We start from the raw sequence: 22,204 nt of genomic DNA, 5'->3' as shown, positions 1-22,204 counted from the left end.
GGGTGTTTTTTTCCTTCTTTTTCTTAATTTATTTTGTTTTCTATTTGAGCATTGTCAATGAAGTTGCGTCATAACATGTGTGGTAATATAACTGCCAAGTTAGCAATAACCATTTGGAAATATGACAGGCAAGTTATTTGTGCATCATATTTCTGTTCGGAGAGTGCAGGGTTCAGTGCTTGGAGAGTGATGATGGGTGTTTTCTGACCTCCACAACTCCAGTTTCATGCAGACTGCTAGTCAGTAGAACCTCCCACATGTTCACCTGTGTGTAGAATATGGTTCTTTATTCTTTTTTATGTGCAGAAAGATCTTTCAACAAGATGAAAATTGTGTGCGCTAAAGTATCTTCCAGTTCTTGTCGAGTATAGAAAATAGTGGGAACGTAAATTGCAGCCCACATGCACACAGGAAGGAGGAATGTGATGGCTGTTGAGAAAACATTGTGCCAGGTAAAGAACATTCAGAGATGCCAGCTGTTACGATTTCGCCGTATTTTGTTATGCTTGATCGCAGTTTGTTCCACCAAAGTAGAAATTGTTCCGAGTTCATTTTTGACTACATAGCATGGTTACACGCTTTCCTGTCATAATATTACCCAGGTGCTCTAGACCTGTTGATCATGAGGCCAGGGCAGTCACTACTAACCTTGGTCTCACATGATGATGCTTAGCTCATCGCGTGCGTGTTTACATTCACACAGCATTGAGCGGACCTATCAGCTTAATTGCAGCAGTTTTACCGTGTTGCAGGTAGGCCCAAGTGTATGTATGCCTTGTAGATAAAAAGTACATTTGCTGATGTGGCTCTGAGTCCGAGTATACCTACAAATTTCAAAATTATCCTACCAAAATTTCCTGATTTATCAGACATTTGACAGGGTTATAGCATAGCATCTGTGAACATTGGTTTTTCCAGACATGACGTTTTCCAAGCCAGGTGTCTGTCTGTCTTTTGGCCATGCTCCTGGACCTGTGTGAATCAGAAAGAATGTGTTGGTGAAAGAGGTGTACTTTTACCCCCCAAAATGGATATGGTTGCCTACTGCTACATGACAGGGAAAAATAGTCACACATCTAAAAGCCCACTCATACATGTGCACAAGTGAATGTGGGAGTTGCAGCCCACGAATGCAGAAGAAGAAGACAGGTCTGCTGATACATAACAGGGAGCTTATAACAGAGAGCTTGACAGAGTTGTGTGTAAAATGTCTCTGATAATGACCCAGAGCTGGAGTTGTGTGACATCCTCTCATGCAGTAGTGGTGCATTACCATTCTCTTGGCTATTTGGCACAGGGACATGGTTCTTTGTCAGGAGAAACAAATATTCAGGTGGTAGACATTTGATTTTATACATGAAAAAACTGATTAATTGGCTTTTTGCAGAAGAGCATCACTGCGAATTGCAAAACACATTGATGTACGTGTGTCAGATTCAGTATGTTTGCAACTAACAGACAGTTGCTGTGTGGTGTATTAGTCATTTTGTCAGTGGTGAATTGGGAAAATGAAGAAATGGTAGATAAGATGTTTTAATTACACATACTTAACCGTGACTTTTGCATGCATGATGTTTGGGTTATGGTATGTTACTCTACTCCAAGAGAAGTGTAAGTTCCATCGTGTTTGAATGTGCGTTATACCCAGCTATCATGCAATGGAATGTTTGAATTGTGATTCAAAGCCATAAAAATGATATATGAAAAAAAAATGTGCTGATTCGTTCTACACATTGAAATCTGTTTCTGATAAATTATGTTTATGGTGATTTGTTTTGATGATTTCAGTATCATGACATTGGTTGTAACTGTGACCATTACATTATTGTTACGTACTATCAGAGAACTGGGTGTACGTGTGTCTGATAGAAAATGTGAAGCTGCATTTTGAAAACAAAAAAATTGATGTATCTTTTCTGTTGTGTTGTAGGAACACAAGATGTACACTATTTCTGTGGTGTGTAGGTTCTTGATAAACAGTATATACAGGTATTGATTTTTTTTTTCAGGGGAAGAAGAGTGTTCTTTTATTATCGATAACAGTGGACTTTATAAAGTAATTTTTGTTTAATTTTTTTTTGTTTATTGTGCAACACATATTTGTTTTGTTTTAAAGGTGGTAATATTTTGAACACGTTATTGGGATAATGAGTCCCATTTCTTTTGTATATGTGTGTGTATGTACACATGCGTATGTGTGTGTGTGTGTGTGTGTGTGCACCGCCACTTGTTAACCAAAACAGTGAAATGTCAGAAATGTGATTTTGAGAGCGAGCATGCAAGTGAAAGAGAAGGGGCATGGGGGAGGTAGCTACTGACAGTCAGTTTTTGACCTGGTTTAGGTTTACCTTCCATTACTTCATGAAACTGACAAGAAAACTTTGGGCATTATGTATGTGTGTGTGCGCATGTGTGTGCGTGTGTTTGCAGGCACTGTGCATATGTGGGAATTGACAGGTCAGCTCTACTTTACCCCTTGCGAGCCCCATCCCTTACTCACTTTCACCAAAAGTACTGGTTAGGAGTTTTGTCCTTGCGTCACAAGTGTCTTTAACCCTTTGAGCCCTGAGCAATTTTAACCCTTCTGCCTGAGCTCCTGAGCCAAAATTTGCAAATAATTGGTATTTAATGTGTCACGGCAGATATAAAAAGAAAGCCCTGACCACCGCTTTACCGGTGGTAGAGAAAAATGACATAATGCCTAGCCACCGGTTGAGCGGTGCGTAAACACTTGTGTCGTGTTTTGCTATTGGTTGACTTATATTGAAATCGATCTTTTTTATCCAAAGCACATGCATAAAACACAGTGAAAAGGCGCGGCCATGTTGGTACTATGTTCGCTGACATCAGAATATTACGGTTTTTCTGATTGGCTCTTCGATATAAGTCAAATAAGTCAACCAATAGCAAAACATGACACAAGTGTTTACGCACCGCTCAACCGGTGGCTAGGCATTATGTCATTTTTCTCTACCACAGGTAAAGCGGTGGTCAGGGCTCAAAGGGTTAAACTTGCCATATCAGTAGGATAATCCAGTGCCGAGAATTTGGTTCAACTGCATAAGATTTGTTCTGTGGCATACTGGTGACTTGTACTGACTTGGATAACTGAATGTCCATCCTTTGTGGGATGGCGGGGGTCTTTCAGTATAAATAGCATCCCCGCCTTCTGGAAATTCTGTGCTAGAAATTTACTCTTTTCTATCACTCTCTGTTTCTGCCTTTTTTCTTCCTTCACTGTTGTCTCCTTTTTCTGCCTTCCCAGTCCACTCCCCTTTCGTTTTTCAAGCAAGCCTTGACACTCTTTTTTTCTCTTTTCTGCAGTCTGTGATGTACTGTCTGTGCTGTTTTGCTCTTGTAATTAGGTAGTGAAATTGTAAACTCTGGGATGGGCACTAGCTGCCCATTCTGCAGTGTTATTTGCCTGTATGGCCTTTTTGTGTATTTTTTTTGTATGGCTTTGAAGTATTGCCTTTTCCTTTTTTTATGATTTTTTTGTAATCTGGGGATGATGAATTAAGCGGAATGGCTGGTGTCTTCAGCATGGCCTAGTCTTATTTGCCATATGGAGTTGAAAGGTTAGGATAATGTGTCATGAAGTGTGTTTTGTCGGTTTATCTTATAGTTTTTTTTTGTGTATGTGTATGTGAGTTTTGTGTTGACGCGTTTGAGCATTTGTATGGTTTGGCAGTCCTGATTTGGTCGGCCGGACTATATGCAACAATTAACAATTAACTAAATGTCCAGGAGCAAACCTGGCGTTGTTTGCAAACAGCCTACAAAACACTGGCTACTGAAATCAGACACTGGGTATTGGTTTTTCAATGAGAAATCAACGCCTCATTCAGATGTTTCTTTTTATCTCAAGACTGAAATCTGCACTGCTCTTTGAAGCAACATAGCCAACAAGGTCGTCATTATTTCATGGTGATTTTCTTCTTTTTGTAGCAACATAGCAAACAAGGTGTCGTTATTTCATGATGATTTTCTTCTTTTTTGTTTTAAGTGGGGAGTGGGTCTTTACAAAGTATTTTACCATGCACAGTTTTTAACCAAAAATGGGGTGGCTGGGCATGTTCTAAGTACTGGGTGTTTATGAGGTAGTTTACAGTATCCTTTTCAGCAGATGCATTTGTGATAAAAAGGAGAAAAAAAAAATTCTGTTAGCATAACATAAGTATAATGATTTTATGACTTATCTCTTGCTAAGTCATTTTTTTCTTATTTGATTTCAATTATTTGACTTTTATGTATCTTTCATTTTACTATAGTTTAATGTTATTATATTTAAAGGTATTTACTCATTTGTTTTACATAATCATTTCCTTTTATTATAACACTTCATGCAAACCTAGGATAGGCTCTGAAGAAGTGGTCAACAAGTTGGAGGTAGGTGTAGGTGAAGCATTGGCTTTATATATATATATATATATATTTATTTTTAAAAAAAAACTCTTTCACTGCCAAGTTTTTGTGTGAGAAACACTCCCCAGCACCAAATATTTTAATAGGAAGCTACTCAGTCACAGGTTTTCAGTTCACGTCAAAACAAGACAATGGACTTGGTCACTTCAAATTGGGTCAGCAGGCAAAAGTTAGTCATTGCCCTAATGCATGGGGAAACTGGCTGCAGCTGCCAAGCTTTGCTACAATGTGAAAAACGCTCCTTTTAACTCTCTCCATATGAACGGCGAAAGAGACGACGTTAACAGCGTTTCACCTCAATTACCATCATCAAAATATTGCAAGTGGAAGGCTCTTATACTGAAGAGGTGAATGTTGACAAAGAATACCACAATTCTGACGACGGAAGGTAAAGGTTGGGTCATTCAGACACCCACTGGACATCCGAGGGGTCTGTGTAGAGGAGAAGAGAGGACTGGCCGTACTGAGTGAGTTAACTTGATCCCTGGATGTTGATTGAAATCGCCTATGGCAGTGCACTGTCCAGTCAACTAAGGTCGCCTATGGTGGTGAAAGAGTTAATTATATATTTTATATATATAGATCAACCAACACCTCTCCTGCACCACGCCAAACTTGGTCTGTCTATTGACCTGTAGACTTCACCCAGAGGCACAATATGTGTGATGCTCTTACGATCTTAAGAAAAGATGGGCAAAGCACAAAAGCAACTGCAAACTGAGGAAAGGCACCAAGTGTTTGGTCGCTGCCCATGTTTCTTCCACCCCTCACCCTTCTGACGACAGCCTCAGCTTTTTACAGGTGACAGCGTTGGAGCAGGTCAACAAAGTGGAGGAGCTGAAAAGAAGAGAACTGTTCTGGATGTGTAACCTTGGGACAGTTTTTGTTGGACTGAATAGGAGAAGCGACATCCACAGGTTTTCATTGTGAACTCGGATTCGTGGAGTTGCCAGTCCGGTTTGTCCTGGTGGTGGTTACACACCATCACTGAGATACAGAGAGAGAGAGAGTGAGAGTGAAAAAGGGTGATGTGCACATAGACAATTGAAGGAACATTTAGAACATAACGTAGTAGAAGACGTCATGTAAGGTAAGAAAGATGACGTAAAAATATCGTTACATCATCTGTTATAAGTATAGACAGTCTGTGACCAAGCTGCTGGGTGGCAGCGAAAATTCAGATTTTATTTTTTTGTTTAACAAAATAGTTGATGTTTTTCAACTTTGTTTTATTTATTTTAGATATGTATATTATATATAAATATATATATATATATATATATATATATTTGTGTGTGTGTGTGTGTGTGTAAAAAGAAGCAAATGCGCTGTGGCATATATATATGGATCAGTGTGCATGTTTTGACATCATCTTGAAACTGAAACAAAGTTTGTATTATCATTTTGACTGCAATCTATCAGAGGGATATTATTTTAACAGGTTTGAAATGGATGCAGCCAGGTCAGCTTGTTTTAAATGAAACATTTTGGTGGTTTAGTAGTTGACTCAAAACATGTAAGTCCACATTTCCATGAGCACTTTGGCAAGAAAAAAAAAAGTATCTGTTACTGTGCTTGAAAAATTCTATCACTACTCCAGAGGAGGTACAATCTGGGAATTACAAGAGAACATTTTTTGGGATGTTTTGATGCATGGGTGGAAATATTTCGGTCTTATACAGATTTCCATCTTGGCGTTTTGGTGAATTCCCTCTCTTTGTTTTACGTTGTTTCAGTATTGAGATGAGGGCATCAGCAAAGTGGTCCCTGAATCATGGAACAGCACACAGTATAAATTAACTTATAATGTAACAATAAAAAGAAAAGAAAAGAAAAGAAAAACAACTGGATGCCAGAGAAGCTTAAGTTTGAGGACAAACACTGCTTGACAAATGCATGTAAAGCCATTATTAGTCCCGCTGAACTGCACTGTTTCGTTAAATGTTTTATCATTACATATTTCTTTTTTTTCCTTTCCTTTTTCCCCATGGTGTTTACATAGACCTGTCAATATGTCACATACTCATTTCTATCCTGAAGCAAACAATTATAAACATGTACTGTTGTGGTTGGTTTTCATCAAAAAAAAAAAAAAAAAAAAAAAAAAAAAAGTAAAAAGGTAAAAGAAGTAACACAAATCACAGTTCACCCATATTGCATGCATGCACGTAATTGTTGTATGTTTTGGAGAAGCTGGCATAAAGATGTTTGAAAACAAGAGAATGCTGGCCATCAAGGAGAAGAGCGTGAGCGAAGGAAGCAGGGCTCAACTTCTGGAGACATTTTCCCTTGCAACACCTGTGGGAAGTGCTGCGCATCCAGAATCGGCCTCTTCTCCCATATGAGGACACACACCGACAGATAAGCCTGCCTGCCTACTCGTCCGTCAGTCCAACGGGATTCTCCATTCATGGAGAAGCTGAAGGAGTCCTTCTCCTGTTCAGTTTTTTGACTCACTTGTGTAAACAAAGTGAGTCTATGTTTTAACCTGGTGTTCGGTTGTCTGTGTGTGTGTGTGTGTGTGTGTGTGTGTCCGTGTGTCTGTGTGTCCGTGGTAAGCTTTAACATTGACATTTTCTCTGCAAATACTTTGTCAGTTGACATCAAATTTGGCATAGAAATAGGAAAAATTCAGTTCTTTCCAGTCATCTTGTTTAAAACAATATTGCACCTCTGGGATGGGCACAAAAAAATAAAAAAGAAGCCTAATTATATGCAAACTGCATTTACTGTTATATTTATATTTGTATTCTCTAAACTTGGCACTTTGACCTCTTATTCTGACACAACAACAAGAGGAGTCATTATTATCATTTTTTGTTCAAACAGGAACTTCTTTTGCTAAGCATGGAATTTTGATTTATTTTGCAAACGTTTTGGTGCAGATAGTAAAAAAGGGAAATTACTCTGTAATTAATGCTAGGGGACTTAATTTATCACAAGTGAGTCTTGAAGGCCTTGCCTCTCTTGTCTTTCTTTGGTTTGTTTTCAGTTCCATTGAAGTGAAACGTATCCACATGCTGGACGCTAACCATTTGCAGCACATCAGTAAGAAATAACGGTGTATTTTCAGTACTGATGTGGCTGTGGGCTGTACTATACTGTCAGAAACAATGTCAGATCTGTGCATTTTATGCTTAAAGTAGTTTTATGCTGTGGGTTTCCCAAATGGTTTGCTATATATATATATATATGAATGACAGTTTATGATTCAGACGGAGAAAAGTTGTGTGTGTGAGTGTGTAAGACAAACAATAGAGTTTGGTGTGTCTGAAATAGTGAAATTCACAAGTTTTATTATTTTATTTATTTATTTTTTTTGTGTGTTAGACACATAGAGTTTGATATGCCTAAAATAGCAAAATTCAAAAGTTGTTTTAACTGACCAAATATCTGGGGAATCAGTAGTTGCAGTGGTGATTACAGTCACTATCAGCTTTTTTTTTTTTCTTTCTTTTTTTTCTGTTACTATAGAAAGAGGCTGTTGTGGGTGGATAGGATAGCTGTAAGGCCTCTTCCTCATCTGTGCTATGTGATATGACTGCTGCGCTTGGCTGTGTTGGACTGTAAGGAGGTTGGCAATTTGAACGTTTCATCTCTGTACATTAGTCATTGATTTTCATCTTCTTTTTTTTCTTTCTTTTTAAATTTTTTTGTCTTTTTTACTATGTGTTTATTTGTTGTTTTTTTTATTTTATTTTTTAGATAGATGTCTATTTTCACCATTTGATGCTAGGCATCAAGAGAAGCTCCCATGAATTACAGCCTTGTCATCATAGTTATTGACATTTTTTCCCCCTACAGATGTTAAGTTTTTTTAAAGTGGTTGAATCTTTTATTTAGTTGGTTAGTCCTGACACAGCTCTAGGACTACAAGCAGAACTAAAGTAGTTAATCTTTTATTTAGTTGGTCAGTGCTGACACAGCTCTAGGACTACAAGCAGAACTAAAGCAACAGTGTCAAATGTTGAATGCCTGTGAGTGATACAGAATAACGTACTTGATCATGTTGGTGTGAGTGCATCCTTAAAGTGACCACGCACATCACTATGGAACATGTAGAGGTTAAAAGTATACAGAATATTTGTACTTGTATTCAGATGTTTGTCTATGTTATGAACAAATACAAAAAGATATTATTTTCTTTTTCTTCTTTTTCTGAAAACATTATAAAATTAATGTTTGTATTGTGAACATTGGCTTATGACATTTCTTTTGGTTAGTTCGCACACTGCATAGAATATTGTCTACATCTCAAATTTTCAGTTATGTGCAGAGATGCAGAAATGTGCTGTGATGGTTGTATAATACACATACCCACACACATCATGTTTGTCCTTTGGATTTGAAGATGACCATGGCTTAAAGAAAAAAAAAATTGGGTGGAAGATCGGTGACTGTGGGTCCGGAGGTGACTGATGAGGCCATTCCAGGCCCTGAAGGCTCGCCCACATGTGGGACACAAGTGACTGGGTGCTGTCATCGCAGTGGATGCTGCTGGGGCCTTGCGCACAGCATGCTTTCGTTGCGCCTTGGTGATACGCCTGGCTTCAGCTGCACGGGCTCCTGTGGTGATCTTGCTGCGCCAAGCTGGACGGTCCAGTGCAACTGTCTCCCACATGTTGATGTCGACTTGCAGGTCTTTGAAGGCCGCTTTGACGCAGTCATTGTAGCATTTCTTCCGCCTTCCAACTGAGTGCTTGCGCTGACACAGTTCTATGTACAGCAGCTGCTAAGGCAGTCGACTGTCTGGCATTCTGACCACTTGTCATAACTCGCGCTTGACTTGGATTAAAGTGAGGGAGAGTTGGGCAGGTCATCAGCCTCACTCTTGTCCTGGCCTGTCTGGACCCAGTGGCAGGACATAGTGGAGACAGCTGGAGATAGGTCAGGATGCAGTGGATGGCCGGCAATGTTCTGCAACACACACACACACACACACACACACACTGTAAGCAGAATCAGGACTTTTGCTTATCAGAATAGATATTTCTTTAGTGACGTAGAATCAGCTGATGGCAGATACTGATGTTTTCAGTGTGGGATGCCCTTTCTGCAGGAAGGTGCCATTTTGCACATAGAAAACATTAGTGGATACATTAGTCAGAGTGAGTCATTTGCGCATGCGTACGTTGAACACACGATTTAGCCTTTGAATGGGAATGATTGTTTTCCTCCCATAGGTGACCTTTTTCCTCTAATTATACTTGTGTGTGTGTGTGTGTGTGTGTGTGTGCGTGGTATAAAAATAGATAATGGCTGCATCTTGGTTTAAAGTAACCTCTTCAGGCTGTCATCATAGGTGACAAAATTAAACACAGTGTTTAGATGAGCTGTGTTGTCTTCATTTTTTTAATGTTTTGTTAAGTTTCTGAATTCCATAGTATTCTGTTGTGTATTTTTGTTTGTTTGTTTGTTTCTTTTTTGACAGCCTGTTGAAATGAAATCATTATTGGATTGGAGTGAGTATGCAAGTTAGTTTCTGTGAAAACTTAAATTTTTTGTTGTTGCTTTTTAGGCACCTCAGAGCGTTGAATTGCATAGGAGTTGTGCAAGTGTGTGTTTGATGATGAAAATGGTGGCATTCTGCTGCAGATAGTTAATAGACTGTAGTATTGGGTAGGTGTGTTCTTGAATGGTGTCAGGAATGCACGGTGTGTGTGTTAAGGAATGTTATGAACACAAGACGATTGTGTCATCGAACGTTTTAAAGAGTGCAGAATGTGTGTGTGTTACTGAATGTTATTGTGAATGTAAGCAGCTCATGTCTGTCATTGACGGTTGTTATGAATGCAAGATGTGTGTGTTATTGTATGTTGATATGAATGCAAGATTGTGTGTGTGTTATTGAATGTTAGATGTGTGTTTTTGTTGAATGTTGATGTAAGTGCAAGATGTGTGTGTTATTGTATGTTGATGTGAATGCAAGATTTGTGTGTGTGTTTTTGAGTATTATGAATGCTAGATGTGTGTTTTGTTGAATGTTGATGTAAGTGCAAAATGTGTGTGTGTTATTGTATGTTATGAATGCAAGATGTGTATATTACTGAATGTTATGAATGCTAGATGTGTGTTTTGTTGAATGTTGATATAAGTGCAAGATGTGTGTGTGTGTTATTGAATGTTGACATAAATGCAAGATGTGTATGTTATTGAATGTTGTTATGAATGCAAGGTGTGTGTGTGTGTGTTTGAACGTTGTTATGAATGCAAGATGTGTATGTTATTGAATGTTGTTATGAATGCAAGATGTGTGTGTGTGTTTGAACGTTGTTATGAATGCAAGATGTGTATATTATTGAATGTTGTTATGAATGCAAGATGTGTGTGGCATTTGGTGTCAGTGTCAGCGGTCATGTTTTGATACTGCTCTTTGGAGTCATGGGCAAGAGTGCTTGTGACTGAGTGGTGAAAAGTGTGGCCCAAAAATGTCTGTTACTGTCATTGTAACTGCTGTTATGTTAGGAAGGCTGTTCATTGCGATATGTATCACATCATTGATATCAGTATCTGCAAGGTGTCTCGATTATCTGTGACATGAGTACAGGAGGACAAATAGATATAATAGAATTAAAAAAATAAAAAATAAAAAAAGGTCAGAAATGACAAAATCTTGTTTTTTGTTGTTTTTTTTTTTTTTCGTATGGCATGCAGTTTGTTTGGATTGGGAGAATGTTTATTGTTGATGAATGGATTAAAAAGGATAAAATGATTCAGGGGAAAACCGGTGAAAAACCAAAGACACTGTTCAATTTCATGACACTGACAAGACATCACACACACCTACACGCACACACACACACACACACACACATGGGTATTACAAATCGATTTTCACTGCTGGACTTTCTTAACTTGTGAACGCTTTTAATTACTCTTTTTTTTTCTTCTTCGTTAGTGGGCTGCAACTCCCATGTTCACTCGTATGTACACGAGAGGTCTTTTACATGTATGACCGTTTTTACCCTGCCAGGCTGCCATACTCCGTTTTAGGGTGTTTTTTTTAAATTACAAAGTACGCTTTGAAAAGATTTTTTTTTTATCCACAAAGTAATCATAAAAAATCTGCTGTAACTTTTCAGGCTGCTCCCACTCCTCGGCATAGATGAATGTGATGGAAGCAACCTAAATGGCAAATCGTCTGGTGTTTCAGTATGCACTTCCTCAGTATTTCAGGCTTTCTTTCTTTTGCGTTCGACAGCTACGCGGTCAGGGTCGAAGTCCGAGGGATGCCACAAACTCGGACGTCCGGCGAAGATCGGCTACCGTCCCCCAGAGCTTGGTGTTGAGGTCAGCACCCCCAGGCCAGGACAGCTGCCGCATCTTCTCATACAGGGGGCAGTCTTGGAGAATATGGGATGGGGTTTGGTCAGCCTGGCCGCAATCACATAGGGATGTGGCTGCCACTCCAATCCTCTTCATGTGTGCTCGGAGGCCGCAGTGTCCTGTGCGAAGGCAGTACTGAGTAGATGGTAGTCTGGTGTCTCCTCTCCAGTGTCCTGATGGCATCCTGGTGTGCTTGGTAGCCTCCGTTAGGGTGACCCAGCCAGTATTTCAGGCGAGAACCCCCGGAGTTGCAGCCCACGAGAAGAATACTGACTGCCCTTAGGGCTGTGAAAGGCTGTGAGACCCCACCACCGGTTTATACCGAGAAACCGTTCACCCGTTTATACCGAGAGACCGTTCACCCGTTTATACCTCGAGACCTTTCACCTGTTTATACCTCGAGACCTTTCACCTGTTTATACCTCGAGACCCCTTTCACCTGTTTATACCTTGAGACCTTTCACCTGTTTATACCTTGAGACCTTTCACCTGTTTATACCTTGAGACCCCTTTCACCTGTTTATACTGATAGACCCTTCACCTGTTTATACCGATAGACCTTTCACCTGTTTATACCGAGAGACCTTTCACCTGTTTATATCGAGAGACAGCAGAAACAACAACAAACAAGAGGTAAAGGACGACTAAACACAACACAAAACAAAACAAACACAATGGCTATTTTCTTCTTGTCGGGATATGTGGAAACGCACGACCATATTCAAGACCTATCAATGATATGTGGAAACGCACGACCGTATTCAAGAGCTATCAATGACGGCGGAAATCAGCCTAGTTGCTATAACCCACAAGTCTTTAACCGCACATGCATAGTGCGAGTTAAGGAAAAAAAAAAAAAAAAAAAAAAAAATCTGGATCACAAGTCCAGATTAATTTTGTTGCTTTTAATGATCGTTCGGAGACATTCCACAGTGCCGAGGCCGATGCACAAATCATTCTCTGGATACAATTTAGCATTCTCCCTCGCCTCTCAATGATTCAGTAACATGTTATCGTGAACTATCAACGTGATCCGCGTTCCTGACAATGCATAATGGAAAAAAAGAAAAAAAAGTCACAGTCGTAGTTACTGAAATGCTTTATTGACAAACGACCATTTAGGCGAAATGTAAACAGTGTGATGCCTTCACGCTGAGTGTAAAACACAATAACCATTCTATTCCTTGACTCATATTCTGAAACAAATATAATGTTCTAGATGAATGAGATCCGTTCAAAAACAATTCCATTGAAACTTCCTTACAAAGCAGAAGTTTTTGTTCGAACTAAACACGATAAAATGACTTATTACTCAGTGTTGCAATATGTCAAATGAAAGTGCTAGGTCTTGTGAATAAGAAATAAAGCTGTAACAGCAACGTGACTGTGGAAACATTTGGCTTCTTGATAATTGTATGTGCCCTTCTCGAAGAGCGTTGTCATTATAATTAGAATGTTTGGAAAGAACTCTCTCCACCCCCCTTCCCTCCCTCCCCCATTTCAAAGCAAAATGTAGTGTCGACAGACTACGTACTTCCAGGGAAAACTAATTCCACGGACACACACACACACACACACACACACACACTTGCGCGCACAAGTGTGAATATATACAGGTGAATATATACATGTGAGCCAGAAAGGCTCTCTCTCTCTCACTCTCTCTCTCTCTCTCTCTCTCTCTGTCACACACACACACACACAGTATCAGTGAAGCAAAATAACCATCAGATGTGGGGAGGCAGAAGCCACCTCAGCGTCAGTGGAAACTTAAACCTTTCTCCCCAAGTGGAACCGAGGAAAGAGGGAGGCCTACAAGAATTCTTTAGTACACCTAAAAGAGAAAACTGATGACTTGTTGCTGACCAAAGCCGACAAAAGATGCAGTGTCGCTCTCACAGCCAGCTGCCATACACCACCTGACGGACACAGGTGCTGGTGGGGGAGTGTGCGGGGGCAGATTGCAGAGGTGAGTGATTCCCGTGTCTTGCAGGGAGGGTGGGTGGGTGGGTAGGTGACTTCAGCAACAGGTGCTAGAAGTAGAAAGCACGTGATTTATGAGGCAGAACGAAAATTGAATCAATTCATGTCGTTTTATAGCCCTGGAGGAGTTATTTCAGGGCAATGATAACAGCAATCACAACACTTGCAGATATGAAAATGAATAACTACCCTGAAAATGGACAAAAACGTGAGGAAATGCGATACTCAGAAAGTGCGCTGTTTCAAGCTGCGTGTCACCGAAAAACTGTCCCCTTCAGGACAAAGAACTTTCTCCTTCAGGAGAAGAAGCTCTCGGATGACACCACCTGCTTCAAGTCCCTGCTATACGTGTGCCGACAACAACAACAACAAAAAAATGGACTGCCGTGCATGCCCACTGCTTCCTCTGCAAACAAGTCTGTCCGCTGATCAGTGACTAAAAGCGTCGTGAAAGACAACTGCGCATTTCCCCGTCTTTGGCAGTTCAACGTTGGGTTTCACACAAAAAAGTGGGTTGTCGGCTGCTGACCACGGCTTCTCCAGTATCAGTGAAAACAACAACTTCCTGGTGTCAGTCAGTCTAAAGCCACGCCCCTTTCCACGCCCTCTGATTGCCATATGACCTCTCTCACATCACTCCTCTCCATCTCTCCACCCCACCCCCCGCCACTCTCCCTAAAGACACACAGACACTGCCACTCTCCCTTAAGACACACAGACACCACCACTCTCCCTTAAGACACACAGACACCACCACTCCCCCTTAAGACACACAGACACCACCACTCCCCCTTAAGACACACAGACACCACCACTCTCCCTTAAGACACACAGACACCACCACTCTCCCTTAAGACACACAGACACCACCACTCCCCCTTAAGACACACAGACACCACCACTCTCCCTTAAGACACACAGACACCACCACTCCCCCTTAAGACACACAGACACCACCACTCCCCCTTAAGACACACAGACACCACCACTCCCCATTAAGACACACAGACACCACCACTTCCCATTAAGACACACAGACACCACCACTTCCCATTAAGACACACATACACCACCACTCCCCCTTAAGACACACAGACACCACCACTCCCCCTTAAGACACACAGACACCACCACTTCCCATTAAGACACACAGACACCACCACTTCCCATTAACACACACAGATACCACCACTTCCCATTAAGACACACAGACACCGTGACTCCCCCTTAAGACACACATACACCACCACTCCCCCTTAAGACACACAGACACCACCACTTCCCATTAAGACACACAGACACCACCACTTCCCATTAAGACACACAGATACCACCACTTCCCATTAAGACACACAGACACCACCACTTCCCATTAAGACACACAGACACCACCACTCTCCCTTAAGACACACAGACACCATCACTCTCCCTTAAGACACACAGACACCACCACTTCCCATTAAGACACACAGACACCACCACTTCCCATTAAGACACACAGACACCACCACTTCCCATTAAGACACACAGACACCACCACTCCCCCTTAAGACACACAGACACCACCACTCTCCCTTAAGACACACAGACACCACCACTCCCCCTTAAGACACACAGACACCACCACTCTCCCTTAAGACACACAGACACCACCACTCCCCCTTAAGACACACAGACACCACCACTCCCCCTTAAGACACACAGACACCACCACTTCCCATTAAGACACACAGACACCACCACTCCCCCTTAAGACACACAGACACCACCACTCCCCCTTAAGACACACAGACACCACCACTCCCCCTTAAGACACACAGACACCACTCACTCCCCCTTAAGACACACAGACACCACCACTCCCCCTTAAGACACACAAACACCACCACTCACTCCCCCTTAAGACACACATACACCACCACTCCCCCTTAAGACACACATACACCACCACTCACTCCCCCTTAAGACACACATACACCACCACTCCCCCTTAAGACACACAGACACTGCCACTCCCCCTTAAGACACACAGACACTGCCACTCCCCCTTAAGACACACAGACACCACCACTCCCCCTTAAGACACACAGACACCATCACTCCCCCTTAAGACACACAGACACTGCCACTCCCCCTTAAGACACACAGACACCATCACTCCCCCTTAAGACACACAGACACCATCACTCCCCCTTAAGACACACAGACACCACCACTCCCCCTTAAGACACACAGACACCACCACTCCCCCTTAAGACACACAGACACCATCACTCCCCCTTAAGACACACAGACACCACCACTCACTCCCCCTTAAGACACACAGACACCATCACTCCCCCTTAAGACACACAGACACTGCCACTCCCCCTTAAGACACACAGACACCACCACTCCCCCTTAAGACACACAGACACCACCACTCCCCCTTAAGACACACAGACACCACCACTCTCCCTTAAGACACACATACACCACCACTCCCCCTTAAGACACACAGACACCACCACTCCCCCTTAAGACACACAGACACCATCACTCCCCCTTAAGACACACAGACACTGCCACTCCCCCTTAAGACACACAGACACCACCACTCTCCCTTAAGACACACAGACACCACCACTCCCCCTTAAGACACACACCACCACTCCCCCTTAAGACACACAGACACCACCACTCCCCCTTAAGACACACAGACACCACCACTCCCCCTTAAGACACACAAACACCACCACTCACTCCCCCTTAAGACACACAGACACTGCCACTGCCCCTTAAGACACACAGACACTGCCACTCCCCCTTAAGACACACAGACACCACCACTCCCCCTTAAGACACACAGACACCACCACTCCCCCTTAAGACACACAGACACTGCCACTCCCCCTTAAGACACACACCACCACTCCCCCTTAAGACACACAGACACCACCACTCACTCCCCCTTAAGACACACAGACACTGCCACTCCCCCTTAAGACACACAGACACTGCCACTCCCCCTTAAGACACACACCACCACTCCCCCTTAAGACACACAGACACCACCACTCACTCCCCCTTAAGACACACAGACACTGCCACTCCCCCTTAAGACACACAGACACTGCCACTCCCCCTTAAGACACACAGACACCACCACTCACTCCCCCTTAAGACACACAGACACTGCCACTGCCCCTTAAGACACACAGACACCATCACTCCCCCTTAAGACACACAGACACCACCACTCACTCCCCCTTAAGACACACAGACACTGCCACTCCCCCTTAAGACACACAGACACCACCACTCCCCCTTAAGACACACAGACACCACCACTCACTCCCCCTTAAGACACACAGACACTGCCACTCCCCCTTAAGACACACAGACACCACCACTCCCCCTTAAGACACACAGACACTGCTACTCCCCCTTAAGACACACAGACACCACCACTCTCTCTTAAGACACACAGACACCACCACTCTCCCTTAAGACACACAGACACAAACCACTCTCCCTTAAGACACACAGACACCACCACTCCCCCTTAAGACACACAGACACCACCACTCACTCCCCCTTAAGACACACAGACACCACCACTCTCCCTTAAGACACACAGACACCACCACTCTCCCTTAAGACACACAAACACCACCACTCACTCCCCCTTAAGACACACAGACACCATCACTCCCCCTTAAGACACACAGACACCACCACTCTCCCTTAAGACACACAGACACTGCCACTCCCCCTTAAGACACACAGACACCACCACTCACTCCCCCTTAAGACACACAGACACTGCCACTGCCCCTTAAGACACACAGACACTGCCACTCCCCCTTAAGACACACAGACACCACCACTCCCCCTTAAGACACACAGACACCACCACTCACTCCCCCTTAAGACACACAGACACTGCCACTCCCCCTTAAGACACACAGACACCACCACTCACTCCCCCTTAAGACACACAGACACCACCACTCTCCCTTAAGACACACAGACACCACCACTCCCTATTAAGACACACAGACACCACCACTCACTCCCCCTTAAGACACACAGACACCACCACTCACTCCCCCTTAAGACACACAGACACCACCACTCACTCCCCCTTAAGACACACAGACACCACCACTCCCTATTAAGACACAGACACCACCACTCACTCCCCCTTAAGACACACAGACACCACCACTCTCCCTTAAGACACACATACACCACCACTCCCCCTTAAGACACACAGACACTGCCACTCCCCCTTAAGACACACAGACACTGCCACTCCCCCTTAAGACACACAGACACAAACCACTCCCCATTAAGACACACAGACACCATTAATGATTCTGTTTTATGTTTCTACTCCTTTTTATATGCTTTCTTGTTTCACTTTAGGTACTGGATTGTAAAGCGCTTAGAGGTTGCTTATGCTTGTATTATAGCGCTATATGAAAAATAAATTATTATTATTATTATTATTATTATTATTGTTATTATCTATAGAGATTTGTTTTCTTCGTTTTTATCACTTTATTGGGGTTGGGGTGAGTGTGCTCATGCTTTTAAGAAAAATATGCAGCATTAAGCATTGTAGCAACAACAGAACAACTGCAAACACACACACACACACACACACACACACACACACACACACTCTCACTCACACATACCCCCCCCCCCCCGTCCCTCCATTACCTCCCCACCCACCCATACACGCCATGAACGTTAAGCCAACTGACACGTCAGCCGTCCGAGAAGCCACGTGACGTCCGTCCATCCAATGACAAACCCCACCAGCACTCAGGAGAAACCACGTGACGTCCGTCCATCCACACAGACATGCCACCAGCACTCAGCAACAAACCCAGACACTCAGCGCCAAACCATCAGTGCTGCAAATCTATTTATGCCGATCGTGGGCGTGACTTTATAAACACGCGGCATGACGTGTTGACATGTCCGTCACGGCTGTCTCTCTCTCTGATGGGTTTTACCGGCGCTAAATATAGCTTCGTCACGGACAGAGGTAGATCGACATACAAAAACAGGATCAAACTATTTTGAATGTTTGGGTAAGAAACCTGATCAACTGCACTGAGGTCTCTTTGTCTCTCTCTCTCTCTCTCTCTCTCTCTCTCTCTCTCCATCCTTATCTCCATCACACACACACACACACACACACACACACACACACACACACACACACACACACAGAGGACAAAAGACAGTAAAATACTTGCACAGCAGACAATACACACACACACACACACACACACACACACACACACACACACACACACACACACACACACACACACACACATACACACACACACACACACACACACACACACACACAGAGGACAAAAAACAGTGAAATACCTGCACAGCAGACAACACACACACACACACACACACACACACACACACACACACACACACACACACACACAGGACAAAAGACAGTAAAATACTTGCACAGCAGACAACACACACACACACACACACACACACACACACACACACACACACACACACACACACACACTTGATGAACCAGGACATCTTGCTCAAACAAAACAGATAACAATTGTTGTGTTGTTTTTGTTTGTTTGTTTGCTTGTGTTTTATCGTTCGTAATGCGTACTGTGAAATTATAATCCGGTTGAAAATGTCGACAGACATCTCAGATGATGTTAGTAAACCATTCGTGTTCGGTGAAGGGTTTGAGAAAAGGGGAGGGGGAGGGGAGGGGGGGGCTAGGGGGCGGGAGGTGGGGAGTTGGGAGGGGAGGCTGTGGGGTGAGGGAGGGCGGGTGGGGGGGTGGGGGACCGAGTCTGTCTCACACCACACCAACACTGACACACTTCTTCTTCAGATTCAAGCAAAACAAACAAACAAATAAACAAGCAAAAAAAAGAAAAAAAAAAAAGAAAAGAAGAAATTTGCTGCACGAAGACGGATAGTGTAGAGCGATGAACTGATTGACTGTCACTAAGCTGACAATTTATTTATTTATTTATTTATTTAAAATACTTGCACAGCAGACAACACACACACACACACACACACACACACACACACACACACACACACACACACACACACACACTTGATGAACCATAAGCTGACAATTTATTTATTTATTCACTAAGCTGACAATTTATTTATTCATTTATTTTATTTTATTTTATTTTATTTATTTTTTATTTTTTACGCTTATAGTTGATTTCATCAAGTTCTTGCGCCTTATACATATTATTATTAGTAGTAGTAGTTGTCGTAGTTCTGGGTTTTTTTGTTTTTTTTAATGTATTTACCTTTTTTTCTTCTTTTTTTTTTTCTCTCTCAAGGCCTGACTAAGCGCGTTGGGTTACGCTGCTGGTCAGGCATCTGCTTGGCAGATGTGGTGTAGCGTATATGGATTTGTCCGAACGCAGTGTGACGCCTCCTTGAGCTACTGAAACTGAAAACTGAAAACCAGTCTGACTTTCCCGACACTGTGTCTGTGTGACACGTCATGTTACATGTGTCTGACTTTCCGATAATGTGTCTGTGTGACACGTCATGTTACATGTGTCTGACTTTCCCGACACTGTGTCTGTGTGACACGTCATGTTACATGTGTCTGACTTTCCCGACACTGTGTCTGTGTGACACGTCATGTTACATGTGTCTGACTTTCCCGACACTGTGTCTGTGTGACACGTCATGTTACATGTGTCTGACTTTTCCGACACTGTGTCTGTGTGACACGTCATGTTACATGTGTCTGACTTTCCCGACACTGTGTCATTGTGATACGTCATGTTACATGTGTCTGACTTTCCGAAACTGTGTCTGTGTGACACGTCATGTGACATGTGTCTGACTTTCCCGACACTGTGTCTGTGTGACACGTCATGTTACATGTGTCTGACTTTCCCGACACTGTGTCTGTGTGACACGTCATGTTACATGTGTCTGACTTTCCCGACACTGTGTCTGTGTGACACGTCATGTTACATGTGTCTGACTTCCCGACACTGTGTCTGTGTGACACGTCATGTGACATGTGTCTGACTTTCCCGACACTGTGTCTGTGTGACACGTCATGTTACATGTGTCTGACTTTCCCGACACTGTGTCTGTGTGACACGTCATGTTACATGTGTCTGACTTTCCCGACACTGTGTCTGTGTGACACGTCATGTTACATGTGTCTGACTTTTCCGAAACTGTGTCTGTGTGACACGTCATGTGACATGTGACTGACTTTTCCGACACTCCGTGACACTTCGTCCTCAGTTCTGGGCTGAAATTATGTCTGCTCTGTGTACACAGACCTCAAACAGCAACAATAATCTCTGTCTGCTCTGTGTGGGGACAGGTCACACAGACCTCAAACAGCAACAATAATCTCTGTATGCTCTGTGTGGGGACAGGTCACAGCACAGACCTCAAACAGCAACAATAATCTCTGTCTGCTCTGTGTAGGGCCAGGTCACACAGACAACAGCAACAATAATCTCTGTCTGCTCTGTGTGGGGACAGGTCACATGGACCTCAAACAGCAACAATAATCTCTGTCTGCTCTGTGTAGGACCAGGTCACATGGACCTCAAACAGCAACAATAATCTCTGTCTGCTCTGTGTAGGACCAGGTCACACAGACAGCAGCAACAATAATCTCTGTCTGCTCTGTGTGGGGACAGGTCACACAGACCTCAAACAGCAACAATAATCTCTGTCTGCTCTGTGTAGGGCCAGGTCACACAGACCTCAAACAGCAACAATAATCTCTGTCTGCTCTGTGTAGGGCCAGGTCACATGGACCTCAAACAGCAACAATAATCTCTGTATGCTCTGTGTGTGGACAGGTCACAGCACAGACCTCAAACAGCAACAATAATCTCTGTCTGCTCTGTGTAGGGCCAGGTCACATGGACCTCAAACAGCAACAATAATCTCTGTCTGCTCTGTGTAGGGCCAGGTCACACAGACCTGAAACAGCAACAATAATCTCTGTCTGCTCTGTGTAGGGCCAGGTCACACAGACCTCAAACAGCAACAATAATCTCTGTCTGCTCTGTGTGGGGACAGGTCACAGCACAGACCTCAAACAGCAACAATAATCTCTGTCTGCTCTGTGTAGGGCCAGGTCACAGCCAGGTCACAAGGACCTCAAACAGCAACAATAATCTCTGTCTGCTCTGTGTAGGGCCAGGTCACACAGACCTCAAACAGCAACAATAATCTCTGTCTGCTCTGTGTAGGGCCAGGTCACACAGACCTCAAACAGCAACAATAATCTCTGTCTGCTCTGTGTAGGGCCAGGTCACAGCCAGGTCACAAGGACCTCAAACAGCAACAATAATCTCTGTCTGCTCTGTGTAGGGCCAGGTCACACAGACCTCAAACAGCATCAATAATCTCTGTCTGCTCTGTGTAGGGCCAGGTCACAGCCAGGTCACAT

The 22,204-nt window shown here is 43.1% G+C and overlaps 1 long non-coding RNA gene across 1 annotated transcript; it reads right to left on the bottom strand.

Annotated features, from left to right (window-relative positions):
* Positions 1-5,687: 5,687 nt before the first annotated feature.
* On the bottom strand, positions 5,688-18,630 carry LOC143283125 (uncharacterized). The gene is made up of 2 exons (XR_013055345.1): positions 18,489-18,630; positions 5,688-9,342 (listed from the first exon to the last, which is right to left on the bottom strand). It is a non-coding gene; the product is annotated as an uncharacterized LOC143283125 (long non-coding RNA).
* Between the last annotated feature and the right edge of the window lie 3,574 nt (positions 18,631-22,204).

This window comes from Babylonia areolata, chromosome 6 (genome assembly GCF_041734735.1).
Source record: "Babylonia areolata isolate BAREFJ2019XMU chromosome 6, ASM4173473v1, whole genome shotgun sequence".
Lineage (NCBI taxonomy): Eukaryota > Metazoa > Mollusca > Gastropoda > Neogastropoda > Buccinidae > Babylonia > Babylonia areolata.
Note: the sequence above shows the minus strand (reverse complement) of the source record. Positions and strands in the feature narration are given on the sequence as shown.